We start from the raw sequence: 14,318 nt of genomic DNA on the forward strand, positions 1-14,318 counted from the left end.
AAAGTCACTTAAAAAAGACAATTTTGGGGATAATAAAGTAAAATTTTGTAGAGAGCACATTTATACGATGAAAAGAAATACACTAATATTGAGATTCTGTGACAGCTTTTGGGTTGTATGAAAGGATGGAGGTGACAGACTGTGACTCCTATTTTCTCAGGAAGGTAAAGTAATACTTATAAAACAAATTTTAAAAAGTGCAAGTAAGTACAATATCAATCTATCAATTGCACCTGAAATCAACAGTAAGATTAGCTATTTAGATACAGTGTGATTAAGGGAATACATTTTCATGTATAGTTCCTTTCTCCTTTGTGTGTGTGTTTGTGTGTGTTTTCTAGGTTCAGGCTTTAAGATAAATTTCCAGCCAAGGAAAGCATCTCAGAACAGCAAAATAAATTGAAAGAGATGTACTTCTCTATATAGCCAGCATTCTAGTAACACATAAAGGCTTCCCTGGGAATTAATTAAAGGCAGATGAGCCTCCTGTCAAGATAAAGCACCATAACGTCAGCTAGTATGAACATTCTGTTGAGGGAAACAAAATGTGTGCCTGAAGCTGTTCACAAGCAGAATAAGAAGCAGATTTTCAAATTTCCTAGGTTTACTTAGAGTCTTGATAATATTTTAGGGAGTGAGCGGTGCATAGTTGTGATCGTTCAGTGTAATTCACAGAAGAGGAACTACAAGCACAGAAATGAAGCTTCCCAAATTGTCTAGTCGCACGGGATTTATTTGAAATTCTGAACAGTTTCTTGGGAAGGTTCAGAAATAAAGATGCTGCTATAATTGTATTTCTAGTGATCAGCAGAGAAGGCATTTTTATGTATACCTTGTCATATTGTCTTGGCATTTTTATATTTATTTACTACTCTTTCTTTTACTGTCCTAATTATTACTTACTTCAGTTGCCTGGTTTTTCCACTTATGCAATTTACTTAATAATACCAAAGTAGACAAATAATTTATTCCTAAAAACATAGAGAATATCATTTCAGACTACTTCATTCTATTGTTTTCCTGTTGTATTCATTTTGGTTTTCTTTCTGAAAGTGCCTCTTTATATTTTTCCCTCTTTCTGACATACACACGCACACATGTGTACATGTACAGTACTAAAACCCATTACTTACATCATAATTGCCAGGCAGATCTTTCAGGTGTGAAATTACTAATAATATTTTGTAAAATGGAAGGTCAAATACCATCTCTTTTCTTGGTTAATTTTCCATCAATGGCAGTACCATTACTGTGAGAACAGGTGGGAGAGAAATATTTTTAAAAGAAAAAGATAGTAGACACTCTTGTCCTTACATGATTACATTAATTATATATCCAAATTGGTCCTTTATCATTGGCATCGTTTTTTTCATGTATTTGACCATTAAAAAAGGCTGTAAAATCTTAATTAAATGGATCCTATAGAAGCTTATTCTACACTTAGGGAGTAGATTTCTCTTCAGAATTAAATAAGCTCCAAACACATAATAAATTCCTGTGAGGGCAGTAGGAATGAGGCAAAAAAAATACACTGATAATTCAATGTATAAATTAACCTTTTATCCATTGATGTAGTTTTTTTCCCCTTCTTCTTCCCAATAGCATAGTGAGAACAGAAACTTTGGAATGGTTACTTGTGGAAAGAAAATGCTTCATTTTTGTTTATATACTCAACCTACTCTGAATTGGCATGGTGGGTAAGAATTTCAATAGGTCACAATATAGCTTGACAGGATGGGGAAGATTAGCAAGATAGGATGAATAAGCACCCTGAGGTAATTTTAGGAAGTCAGGAATTATCTTTTCAATGATCTGACTTCATTTTGAAAATGTCTCAGAGCAGATAACCCCAATTTTGGGACATATGAAATAGTCAGATGACAGGGCCTCTCTCAAGACTAAATGATACAATGCATGACTTGAAACAAGTTAATGCACATATATAATAGGACATGAACAAGCACACATGTATGGGTTGTGGTGAATTGAGTCTCACTGGCTCATACAGTGATGTGTGTGTCTCTTAAACCCTTCATCCTCAATTTATTATATAGCCCTTGCTCTGCACAATTTCCAGGAAAAGCTGCCATAGGTGCCACATTTAACGACATAAAAAGAAACTTGCCAGATTGATCTGTACTTATAAATAACACAGGTTTCATGCAGTGTTGGGATTCATTTTTTTTTACTACCAATTCTGTGGACGTGGCTTGGTGGGCATGGTAAGGGAAGGATACTGTAAAATCTCCAGTCAGAGGTGGTTCTCCGAACTACTCAAAATTTCCTCTACTGGTTCTCCAGAACTGGCCAGAACCTGCTGAATACCACCTCTGGTTTCATGTGTTAATATATTTGCATTCTTCATTTATCTCATACTTAGGTTTTACTTCCTTTTACAAGGTTATGTGCCACTCAATCACAACAAAACAATTTTGCAATTTTTCCCAATTTTCTTCCTTTTCCCACTAGTCTGCCAGTACCTAATTACTTTCTGTTGCATTCAAACCTGTTTATTACTCCTGCTCCCTTCTCAATAATATTTTCCACTCTGAAAATCACCACCCAAGCTCTGATTGTCTCCAGAGGTGCCATTTGCAAAGCAATATAAAAGAGAATAAGTATCTATTCTCTAAACTCATCCAGATGTTAAAAACAGGTTAGATTTGCTTCTTTATTGTAGTGTTATCTTTTTGTATTCATTTGTACATTGGATGTTAAAACTGACTCAATTGTTTGGTTCACTCAGTTTGCATACTTATACTGATATATGCTACTTTTTTGTCGCAGTATAGCATACCAGGTAGAAACAGTAGAAATATGATCTAATTTAAAGGCATCTTCCTGTGGAATTGAAGAATTCTAAACTGAAAGACCTAGTTCCACAGTCTGCTAAAAATACTGATAAAGCAGTGAAGTATACTAAATTCAACAGTAACATAATTAAATTACAAATCAGAGTTTTAAAATATAAAAAAAATACAGAACCCAAATGGATAAACATTCAAGTCCCCATGGCTAGATTGGATTCATGAAATTCAGTATAAACAAATTATCAAACGTTTCTTTGAAGTGCCAGATTACCTGTATGTCACCTACAATTTATCACTGTTTGAGTTTGGGAAGGGGAGGGCAGCTCAAAAAACTAAGATTAAACCCTTTACATAAATATAAAGAATTTTTCTCTTGCTTGCTCAGCCTGGCAACACAAGAGTAGGTTTTGAGTGTGCGAGTCTCCTTCACAGCCCATTGAAGCCTCACAGCTTCAGAAGAAGGTAGAATAAAAATACAAGTAGACCCTTTTTCCACAGGGTCTCTGCAGTCTCAATTTTGAAGCAAACAAACAAAATCACCCCCCTCCCAAAAGACTGCAGTGGACATGTGCTTTTAAAAATGACATCATAGGAGTCAGCAAGATTAAATTTCAAATTTATATTGTTTTGGTTAAAGATCAACGGAAAGATACAGGTAGTCCACAACTTACTATCACATTTGAGCCCAACATTTCTGTTGCTAAGCAAGACAGACAGTTGTTATGTGAGTGTCTGACCTGTCTTAGTTTAGGGATTCAGGAAAGAAAAACCCTCAACTCCATCTGTATTGAAAGGTATGCTTTTATTGAAGCTAAGTGGTTACAGTGTAGTATAGTCAGATCTGAGGAATTCCCCTGTAAATCTGGTAATTTCCCTTTCTTCCAGGCCCTCTCCCCATGGTCATCTTGGTGGTGTCCAGTAAGGTTCAATTTAGGTATTTTGGTAACAGGTTCACATTTGGGTGCATTTCACATTTGGTGTGCATTTACATTCCTTTCCTAGACTGGTGTCCTTGGATCTTTTAACCGTTGTATTTGGTTGCTCGTCTGGTTCCTGTCATCCCCCCTCCCTATATCCTCCCCTTCCCTTGTCCCCACAGTTTATGACAGGCTGCCATCAAAGTGAAGATAAGCTGGGCTAAAGTGGTTTGATGGCAGATCTGACAGTGAGTTCTGCATCACTTTTATGACCTGTGCTGCAACAGTTATTAAGCGAATCACCCTCTGACTTTGCTTGTCCAAAGGATGCAAAACACAAAACTCCTAAAACCTTAGAGAACTGAAACCTTCAACTAAATAAAATATGATTCATATCAAAGGTGGCATTCAGCAGGTTTTGACCAGTTCTGGATAACCGGTAGCGGAAATTTTTAGTAGTTTGGAGAACTGGCAAATGCCACCTCTGACTGGAGATTTTACACACCCAACAAGCCACGCCCACAGAACCTGTAGTAAAAATTTTTGAATCCCACCACTGATTTATGTTAATATTACAACTAATTATAACAGCATGTTAGGCTTAATATATAATGAAATAGTACCACATTTATATAATTTATATAATTTAGAATGATACAAATGATACAAGATTATTCTGTCTATGAGAAGAATGAAAATGAGAGGAGTAAAATATTCTATGTTGGTAGTGTATATCAATTGGCTGTTCAACAAGATGACAAGCACAGTAAACACAATAGACATAATTACAACAGTGCAATTATACAAGCAAGGCGTTTGTCAGATCTGCTTAACTCTTACTGGTGGTCAGTTCCCAGCAAATTTTACAGGCTGTTGTGGAAAAGCTTAACAAAGCTGTATGTCAGAGTACAATCACATTCAGAAAGAAGAACAAAAACAAAACGCTGATCAGTATCACCAGGGAGCCTTGTAAATACTGGAGAGATAAGAGATATTCAAATGTCTCTGTAAAATGAGCAACAGAGGAGATGTTTGATCATCTCTGTGTGCCGGACTCTCAGGGACCTGAAAATACCAGAAAAAGGAATCTCCCCATGTTAGTATAGCTATTTATGCCATTACCAGATGCCAAAGTGAAGGCCCCTCTATGCTGTGACACTTCTATCTGCTTAAAATAATCCACAAGGGTTACTAGGTATCCTTGACTATAAGAGGATTATTTATTTTATGTTTTATTTATTTATTTTTGTCAATTGTTTACAAGATAATAGGTATCAGTAAAAACATAGTTATGAATACATGGATACATATAAGAAAAATAAATAAATAAATAAAAGAAACAATAGGACAGGGATGGTAGGCATGTTGGTGCACTTATGCACACACCCTACAGACCTCTTAGGAAAGGGGTGAGGTCAATAGTAGACAGTCTAAGGTTAAAGTTTTTGGGGTTTGGGGAAGAAACCACAGAGTCAGGTAGAGTATTCCAGACATTGACCACTCTGTTGCTGAAGTCGTATTTCCTGCAATCAAGTTTGGTGTGGTTTACCTTGAGTTTGTATCTATTGTTTGCACTTGTGTTGTTATGGTTGAAGCTGAAGTATTCATTGAGAGGTAAGTCATTGCAATGTATGATTTTATATACCATACTTAGATCAGACCGAAGGCAGCATAATTCAAGGTTTTCTAGGTCTAAAATTTCAAGTCTGGAGGCATAAAGTATTCTACAACAAGTAGAGGAATAGAGAACTCTTCTTGTGAAATATTTCTGGACTTTCTCAACTGTGTTAATATCAGATACGTAATGAGGGTTCCAGACTGATGAGCTGTATTTGAGTATTGGTCTAGCAAATGTTTTATATGCTCTAGTTATTAGTGTAATATTACCAGAGAAAAAGCTATGTAAGATTAGGTTAACAACTCTTAACACCTTTTTGGCTGTGTAGTTACAGTGGTCTCTAGCACTTAGGTCATTAGAGATGAGGACTCCAAGATCCTTGACAGAGTTTGGATCATCAACAAGGTCTTGACTATTCAGCCTGTATTTTATTTTCTGATTTTTTTTGCTAATATGTAGGACAGAGCATTTATTTGTTGAGATTTGAAGTTGCCATTTGTTTGACCATTCTGATACCTAGTCAAGGTCTTTTTGAAGGGTAGCAGTATTGTCTGTGGTGTTGAATAGCTTTACTTCATCAGTGAAGAGAATGCAGTTGCTCTTGATAAGATCACAGAGGTCATTTATGTAGAGTATGAAGAGAGTTGGTCCTAAAACACTGCCTTGGGGGACACCACTGTTGACAGGTACAGAATTTGATAGGCCACTCCCAATTTTGACCATTTGTTGTCTGTTTGACAGGAATGCTTCTATCCAGTTACGCAGGTGTCCAGAGATACCATAAGATTTTAGTTTTAGGAGTAGTTTGTCGTGTACCACTGAATCAAAGGCTTTACAGAAGTCTATGTAGATTGCATCTATTGCTTTGCCCTGATCGACTTGTGTAGTCCATATGTTTTTGCAGTGTAAGAGTTGCAGATTACATGATAGTTTTTTCCTGAAACCAAATTGTTTATTAGAGAGTAGGTTGTTTGTCTCTAAGTGGAGGAAGATGGATTGGTTAATAATTGATTTCATGACTTTACAGGTGATGCAGCATAAAGAGAATAGTCTGTAATTTTCAACTAGGCTGGGGTCTCCCTTTTTGAAGATGGAGATGACTGTGGCTTGTGACCATAGTTTTCGCAAGGAGCTGGTCCTGAAAGATTTTTCAAAGATTATGCTTAGAGGTTTGGCTATGGCAGTGGATAGCTTTTTTAAGAAGTAGGCACATATTCTGTCTGGTCCAATAGATAGAGATGGTTTTAGATTGCGTAGTGCTTTTTCAACCTTGTCTTTTGTAAAATCGATATATATTAGATCATTGTTGTTGTCTGTGGTTCGAATAGGAAATACTGGGCATGATCCATTGCTGTTTACAAATAATGAGCCAAAGAATGTGTGAAAGAGGCTGGCTTTAATGGTGTCATCATTGCAGTCTTTACCATTAGGTCCTTTCAGGGGTGGAATGAACCTTGAGTCTTTTAGTGTGTTGTTTACAAAATTGTAGAAAGTGTGGGTGGAATTGGTGCATAGAAGATTTTCTTCTTGTTTAATGTGATAATTGGTGCATTCAGTTTTTATCTGGTGGCATAAATTTTTGTATCAGCTTTTGAAGTTGGCAACGTGACCAGATTTGTTTTTCCGCAAAGTGATTTCTTTTTGGATTGAAGCTTCCTTATTGTTATGGGTAATTTGTTTTTTCTGGTTTTGGGAGTTGTTAATGGTACATATAGTTTGATGACTATTTTGACTTCAAGTAAAAATATGTTGTAATGGTCTTCTACAGTATTGCATCCAAAGAATAGAAATTGCCAATCAAGGGATGAGAGATCGTTGTTTATAAGTTCATAGTTGCCTTTTTTGAAGTTATAATTGGGGATTCCGTCATTGTGATTATTTTTGTGTGGACATATGTTGAGACAAAAGTCAATCATGTTGTCAATTATCAATCCTTTTATGTTGTCAATTATCAGTCCTTTTATGTTCTTTATTTGTGTTTGCCTTTTGTTTTGATCTGCTTTTTTCATAACCCAACCCAAGGAATAGAGTTAACAATGTCATCTTTGCTAACAGCTTTTACAAGGACTGGAACCCAATGTTAAGGAACTAAGTCTCTTAGGAGAAAAAAGATAAACTGAACTGAAAGTCTGTAGAGATTCTCAGTCATCCAGGTCATGGTTGTCCTAAACAAGAAAGTCCAGTTGCCTCCTGAAAAAAGCACCTTTGGGATAAACTGAACTGGCTGTGGAATTCTGAGACTTGAAGTCCACATATCTTAAATAGCTGAAGTTAAGAAACCCAAACTTAACAGCTGAAGTACAACTTGGGACCTGAACTTAATTATCCTATCCAATTTTAAAATATTGGAGAGGATATCCTCCTTGAGCGCCTCTCAACAAAGTATCACGGTCTGAAATTTTAGAACAGCAACATTTTCACTATGACAACATCTAGCTGTCTCCATCACTGTTCAAATTAAGTTTCCCTTCTTTTCCATCAGTTTTTCTTTCACAAATTTTCCATTTATGCTTGTGTTAACTTCAGCTAAACCTCTTAATTCCACAAGAGGCAAGACACTCTCTGTCTTACAATACTTACTCACTTTCACTTTATTTTCATTTCTTTTCTCCAAATTCTTTCTCTTGGCACCACCAGTGGTTCTTGCTGCCTATAGTTATTTCATTTATCATTGGGGGTTATTTGTAATTTAGTAGGCAAGAGGGAACCCTTGATCACAAAGTCTGTATGTTATCATTTCTGTGTAGGATTGCTTTCTGCTCTATTCCTGAGTTATGAAGTTTCCTTCTGTAGGTGCTATAGTGCTAATTTTAATGCTAAAACTTAGGCTGAGAGACTATGAAATAATAGATGAATGAGTTCACACAAGGTTCATTTCTCTCAGTGCAGATTAACTAGAAAGTGCTTTTATACTTGAAGGATTGTGGGATAAAGCTTCCTAGATTCTTGAATTTCTATGTAGAAATATATTTTTGACTACCTCTTTTCTGAAAACTCACCTCTGTCTTTGGTTCAGCCATTCTGATACCAGAAGCAAAATACTTTTTCTTTTTGGTAAATTGTAAAATAAAATCAAGTGACAGCAGAAAATAATGGAACAGTTCCAGGATCTTCCTCAGAACATTTTTCTAGCCAGCTATCTGTAAGAGCATTATGTTGCCTATAAAGTGTTAAATACTAATATGCTATTGGGCTCTCTGGATTAAATGGAAACATTTAACATTTTCCATTGCCAATCAAAGATAGAAGCAGTCCTATAGAGGAGCTGTATCTTCCATGTTCATCACTTTTACATTTAGAATCACATTATTTTATTAGCAAAAGCTGTACCTTCCAACTCATTTTTGTTTTCTTGCTCTTGCTGTGCGATCCCCTAAATATAGAGTGCATTGATTATTTCCACCTAAATATTAGTTTTATTAATGTTTTAAAAATAGAAGGGCAAACATTTTGGAACCCAGGTTCAAAAGTTATTTTGCCTCTTTTTCAAGCATAGCATGCTTTTCATTTATGTTATAACAGAAGCACAGAGTTGGAAGTTAATTGACAGTTCCATGTTTTCTGAGTTAATGATACCTTTAGATTATAAGAGCAATGAATATCTTTGTGCTCCAGAGTATTTTAAATATTAATTCAATTTTAAAGGCTGCTCGTTTCTCTTGAGTGTTTAAAATGAATAGAAAAGTCTAATGTGAGGAATAAATTAGATTACACAGTGAGTTTTGCAAGGTTGCATAGGAAACCAGTAAATTCTTAGTATTTCAGTCTCACATTTGATATGTACATGAAGACAGAGATATTTTTGGTATAATCCAGGATGATTTTGTGATTAACACAAAACTGACTTTTAGTGGGAGAAAAGGTGGAATTTGCTACAGGATTCTATTTTTTCAAACATTTATTTAAACACACACACACACACACTACAATAATGCAATACCATTTGTTAGATTGATCATATGCCATTCTATCTGTATTGACTCTTGGTGACCACCCAGTTTTGTCTGATCCCACCCTAAAGCTTCAGGTTTTCCAAGGGGCACCTATCAACTTTTAATTGAACCCATCCATTTTGTTATTGGTCATCCTCTTTCTTTCTCTTCCATCTTTTCCAACATTATAGATTTCTCCAGAGAGCTAAGTCTTTGCATAATGTGTCCAAAGTGTGCTAATTTGGACTGGGTCATTTGTTCATTGAGTGGAATTCTGGCAAAATAGCATAGTATTCTCAGGAATCGTCTCCAACATCAGACTCAAAAAACATCACTGTAGTATTCTTTATATCATGTTTCTAAGTCCAACTATACCAATCACAAGGAAAACCATTGCCTACATAACTCTGATCTTGATAGTTATAGGTACATTTATCCCATCATCCAAATGCTTTTTCTTAATTTTCATAGGTATCTATGGAGATTCTCAGTCATCTAGGTCAGGGGTCCCCAACCGCCGGTCCGCGGACCGGTACCGGCCGCTTGAACAAGCCTTACCGGGCCGCTGGTTGCTGGGCGCCGCCATCTTTTTGGTAAAAAAGCAATTTTTCGTCAAAAAGATGGCGGCGCCGGCGCTCAGTGAGCTTTCCGGGTAGAAAGCCATTTCTACCGAAAAAGCTCACCAAGCAAGCTGGCGCCGCCATTTTTTTGACGAAAAATCACTTCGATGATGTCACGGAAGTGATTTTCGTCAAAGATGGCGGCGCCAGCTGACGCCGAACCGGGCAGCGGCGCCAGCTGACGCCGGAACCGGGCCGCGGCGTTGAAAAGGTTGGGGATCCCTGATCTAGGTCATAGTTGTCCCAAAGGTGCTTTTCAAGAGGCAATTGGATTTTCTGGTTTTTCTTTGAAGATATTTCGCTTCTAATTCAAGAAACTTCATAGTTACACCACCAAGTGTTAAGTTTGTGGCATATGGAAGTCAAAATTGGACTTTGAAGAAGCAGGGTAGAAAAAGTATTGCGGCTTTTGAATTTTGGTTTTCTTGGTTCTCATTGGTTAGTCCCATTGTCTTGAGTTATGCTTTTGGGGTGCAAAGAATTGCAGCTAGCATTCTGTCAGCACCATTTTGTAGAACAAACCATGAAAACAACTCCACAGGAAGGAAGGATGAAACTACTTTTATTGAGTCTGGTTATGACACAGGGGTGGGATTCCACTGGTATAAAAACCAGTTCGGTGATTGCGAGCATGTTCCAAATTACAAACAGCTCTAACACATTTGCAGCCTCCTATGATTTACTGGCAATTGTGGGTAGAAAAAAGTGAATTTCTCAGTATGGTAAGTCAAACTTACATGCAAACTTACATGCACAGTGTTTAGGACTATGTGACGTATAGGCAGATTATGCGAGCAGATCCCAGTAAGGTGGCCTACTGCAGCTGACCAATGGTGATTTTGTCAGTGCCAATTGTTTTTAAGTGTTTGCCTAGGTCTTTAGGCACAGTACCCAGTGTGCCAAGTACCACTGGAACCACCTGCACTGGTTTATGCCAGAGTCTCTGCAGTTTGATTTTCAAGTCCTGATATCTGGTGATTTTTTTCAAGTTGTTTCTTGTCGATTCTGCTGTCACCAGGTATGGCAATTTCAACGATTCACACTTTTTCTTCTCCACAATCGTGAAATCCAGGGTATTGTGTTACAAAACTTTGTCAGTCTGTATTCGGAAGTCCCACAGTAGTTTTGCATGCTCATTTTCTACCACTTTTTCAGGCTTATGATCCCACCAGTTCTTTGCTACAGGCAGATGGTAGTTATGACACAAGTTCCAGTGGACCATCTGAGCAACTGTGTTGTGAAGTTGTTTGTAGTCAGTCTGAGCGATTGTCTTGCAACAGCTCAGTATGTATCAATGGTTTCGTCCATTTCTTTGCAGAGTCTGCATTTGGGGTCATCAGCAGATTTTTCTATTCTAGCTTTGATTTCATTCGTTCTGATGGCTTATTCTTGGGCTGTAAGAATCAGGCCTTCTGTCTCTTTCTTCCGTGTTCTGTTGGTTAGTCATAACCAGGTCTTTTCCTTATCTACTTTTCCTTGGACCTTTTCAAGGAACGATCCATGCAGTGCTCTGTTACACCAGCTGTCAGCCCAAGTTTGCATTGCTGTTTTCCTTTATTGATTCTGTATTTGCTGCACTTTGAGCAGCTTCCTATTGTTGATCCCCATCAAAGTTGGTTCAACACTGTTTCACATAATCTGCCAGAGCATGCTTCTCTTCTTCGACTGTCTGTTTCACTTGCAAAAGTCCTCTGCCGCCTGCTTTTCTGGGCAAATATAGCCTGTCAATGTCACTACGTGGGTGCAGTGCATAGTGTATGGTCACCAGTTTTCTTGTTTTTCTATCCAGGCTGTCCAACTCTGCCTGTGTCCAGTTTATGATCCCAGCAGTATATCTGATGATGGGTATGGCCCAGGTATTTATAGCCTTGGTGGTGTAACCACCATTCAGTTTGCTTTTTAGAATTTTTCTGACCCTTTGTGTGCATTCTTTGCTGACCACATTTTTCACTTGCCCATGCTTGACATTGTCCAGCTGCAGTATGCCCAGGTATTTGTAGGCTTCAGGTTGGTGGCACTTGATGGTTTGTCCATTGGGCATTTCGATTCCATCACTTTCTATGATTTTTCTTTTCTTCAGTGCCACTGTGGCGCATTTGTCCAGGCTGAAGTCTGCTGAAAATTTGAACTATATTGGTCAGTGACTGGATTTCAATTTTCAATTTTCCATATAAATTCAGAATATCCATGTACAACAGGTGAGAGATTTTCTGTGAATTTTTAGCAGTTTGATTAGCCAGGTCAGTTTTCTGTCAGTTTCATGACAGGGGGGTCATGGAGATGATGAACAGCACAGGTGATAAAGAATCACCCTGGAAAATCCCTCTTTTGATGTTGACCAGTCCGTATCTTTCACTTCCAATGAACAGTTCTGTTTTCCAGTGCTTCATCGCATTTGCAGTGAAAGTGCCAATGCATTTGCATATTCCGATGATATCCAGGCACTTGATGATCCAGCTGTGTGGTAGTGAATCAAATGCTTTCTTATAGTCAATCCAAGTTGTATGCAGATTTGTTTTTCAGCTTTTGCAGTTCTCTAGAATCATTTTGTTGATCAGGAGCTGATCTTTTGTGCCTCTGCTTCTTCGTTTGTTTCCTTTCTGCTCTACTGAAAAGATGTTATTTGCTTCTGGGTAGTCCTGGATCCTGTCACCTATGATGCCAGTCAGCAGCTTGAAGATGGTTGGCAGACACATTATTGGCCTGTAATTTGCAAGTGTTGCCCCTTTTGCTGGATCTTTCTGTATCAAGTAGGTTTCCCAGCTGTTAACCATTCACTGATGTTTCCTATCCTGTTGTTGTTGTTGTTGTTGTTATTATTATTATTATTATTTAAAATGTATCACAAATATCATTGACGGGTTTTGATGGTTGATATGGGTTGCTATCAGCATCCTAGATATCGATCAAGTATCTTCTTAAAATGTACGATGTTCCGAGTAGTGCAGTTTTTTTGCAGATCCACTGGTGTTATTGCAGGAAGCTGCAATTTCTTGATGTATTTTGTAAAATTCTTGGACATGGTACCATGCCCCAATGACAATGGGTATCACTGTTACATGTTTCTTCCATAATTACATAGTTTTGATGGCCAGGTTGCAATATTTTGTGATTTTTTTCCAAGTTTACCTGACTGGCGTCTCCCAGTACAGCGATATCAATAACTACACGCTTTGGTTTTCAACAACTGTGATATCTGGCATGTTGTGTTCTAAATGATAATTTGTCTGTATTTAAAATAATAATAATAATAATAATAATAATAATAATAATAATAATAATAATAATAATAATAATAATAATAATAACTATTAGTACTACTACTACGACTACTAGAATCAATACTCAATACAGTTCAACTGTTCAGCCACGACATCAGAATGAACTTTGGACTTGAAAAATGTGCTATACTATCCATGCAGCTAGGAAAAATGGAAAAAAATAGAAGGAACAGAATTGGGAAATAGAAGCATCGTGAAAGCATTAGCAGAGGATGACAGTTACAAATACGTAGGAATATCGGAAGCAGGTAATACCTTGAATGGAAAAGTCAAAGAGTCAATGCAAAAGGAATACATCAGGAGGGTCCACAAAATATTAAAATCAAAGCTGAGTGCTGGAAACATAATTAAAGACATTAAAACATAGACAGTTTCAGTGATACGCTATCCAGCTGGAATCATCAACTGGACTGTGTCTGAACTGAAAAATCTGGATCAGAAAACGTGTAAACTTTTGAATATGTACCATGCTTTACATCCACGAACTGACATCAACAGGTTATACCTGCCAAGAAGAATAGGGGGCAGAAGGCTATTGCAAATCCATCAAACTATAGAAGAAGAAAAACAAAGTTTGAATGATTATGTGAACCAAAGTACAGAAAAATTGCTGCAGGCTGTGAAAATGGAGAACATTATAAAAACAACAAAAACAAAAGCAGAATATGAGGATAAATAACTGAATAACAGATTAAATAAATGGCAAACCAAAGCTTTGCATGGACAGCACTTGAAAAACATTGAAGGAAGGTGTTATAACAACTTGACATGGATGTGATTTAAGAGAGAAAGAAATGGAAGGTTTAATAGTCATTGCTCAAAAACAAGCACTACAAACTGAAAGCAAAGATACAAAAATTCACTGACAATCCAAACTGCCGACTTTGCAATGACAAAGTTGAAATTGTTTCACACTTAATATGTGAGTGCAACAACATCGCATAAACTGAGTACAAAGTTAAACATGAATGAGTTGCTAAGTTAATCCACTGGTCATTATGTAAAAAATACGTCCTACCTGTATCCGAAAAGTCATGGGAACATAAAGTGGAAAAAGTTTTCAAAAATGAGACAGTGAAGATCTTGAGGGACTTTTGAATACAAACAGATCGGCATTTGAAATACAACACACCAGATATT

At 37.1% G+C, this 14,318-nt stretch overlaps 1 pseudogene; it reads right to left on the reverse strand.

Annotated features, from left to right (window-relative positions):
- Nucleotides 1–10,663: 10,663 nt before the first annotated feature.
- LOC148131441 (uncharacterized) lies at nucleotides 10,664–12,593 on the reverse strand (annotated as a pseudogene).
- Between the last annotated feature and the right edge of the window lie 1,725 nt (nucleotides 12,594–14,318).

The sequence above is a fragment of the Notechis scutatus genome, chromosome 3, assembly GCF_049901735.1.
Source record: "Notechis scutatus isolate UNSWTSFEM ecotype Mainland chromosome 3, rNotScu1.2, whole genome shotgun sequence".
Lineage (NCBI taxonomy): Eukaryota > Metazoa > Chordata > Lepidosauria > Squamata > Elapidae > Notechis > Notechis scutatus.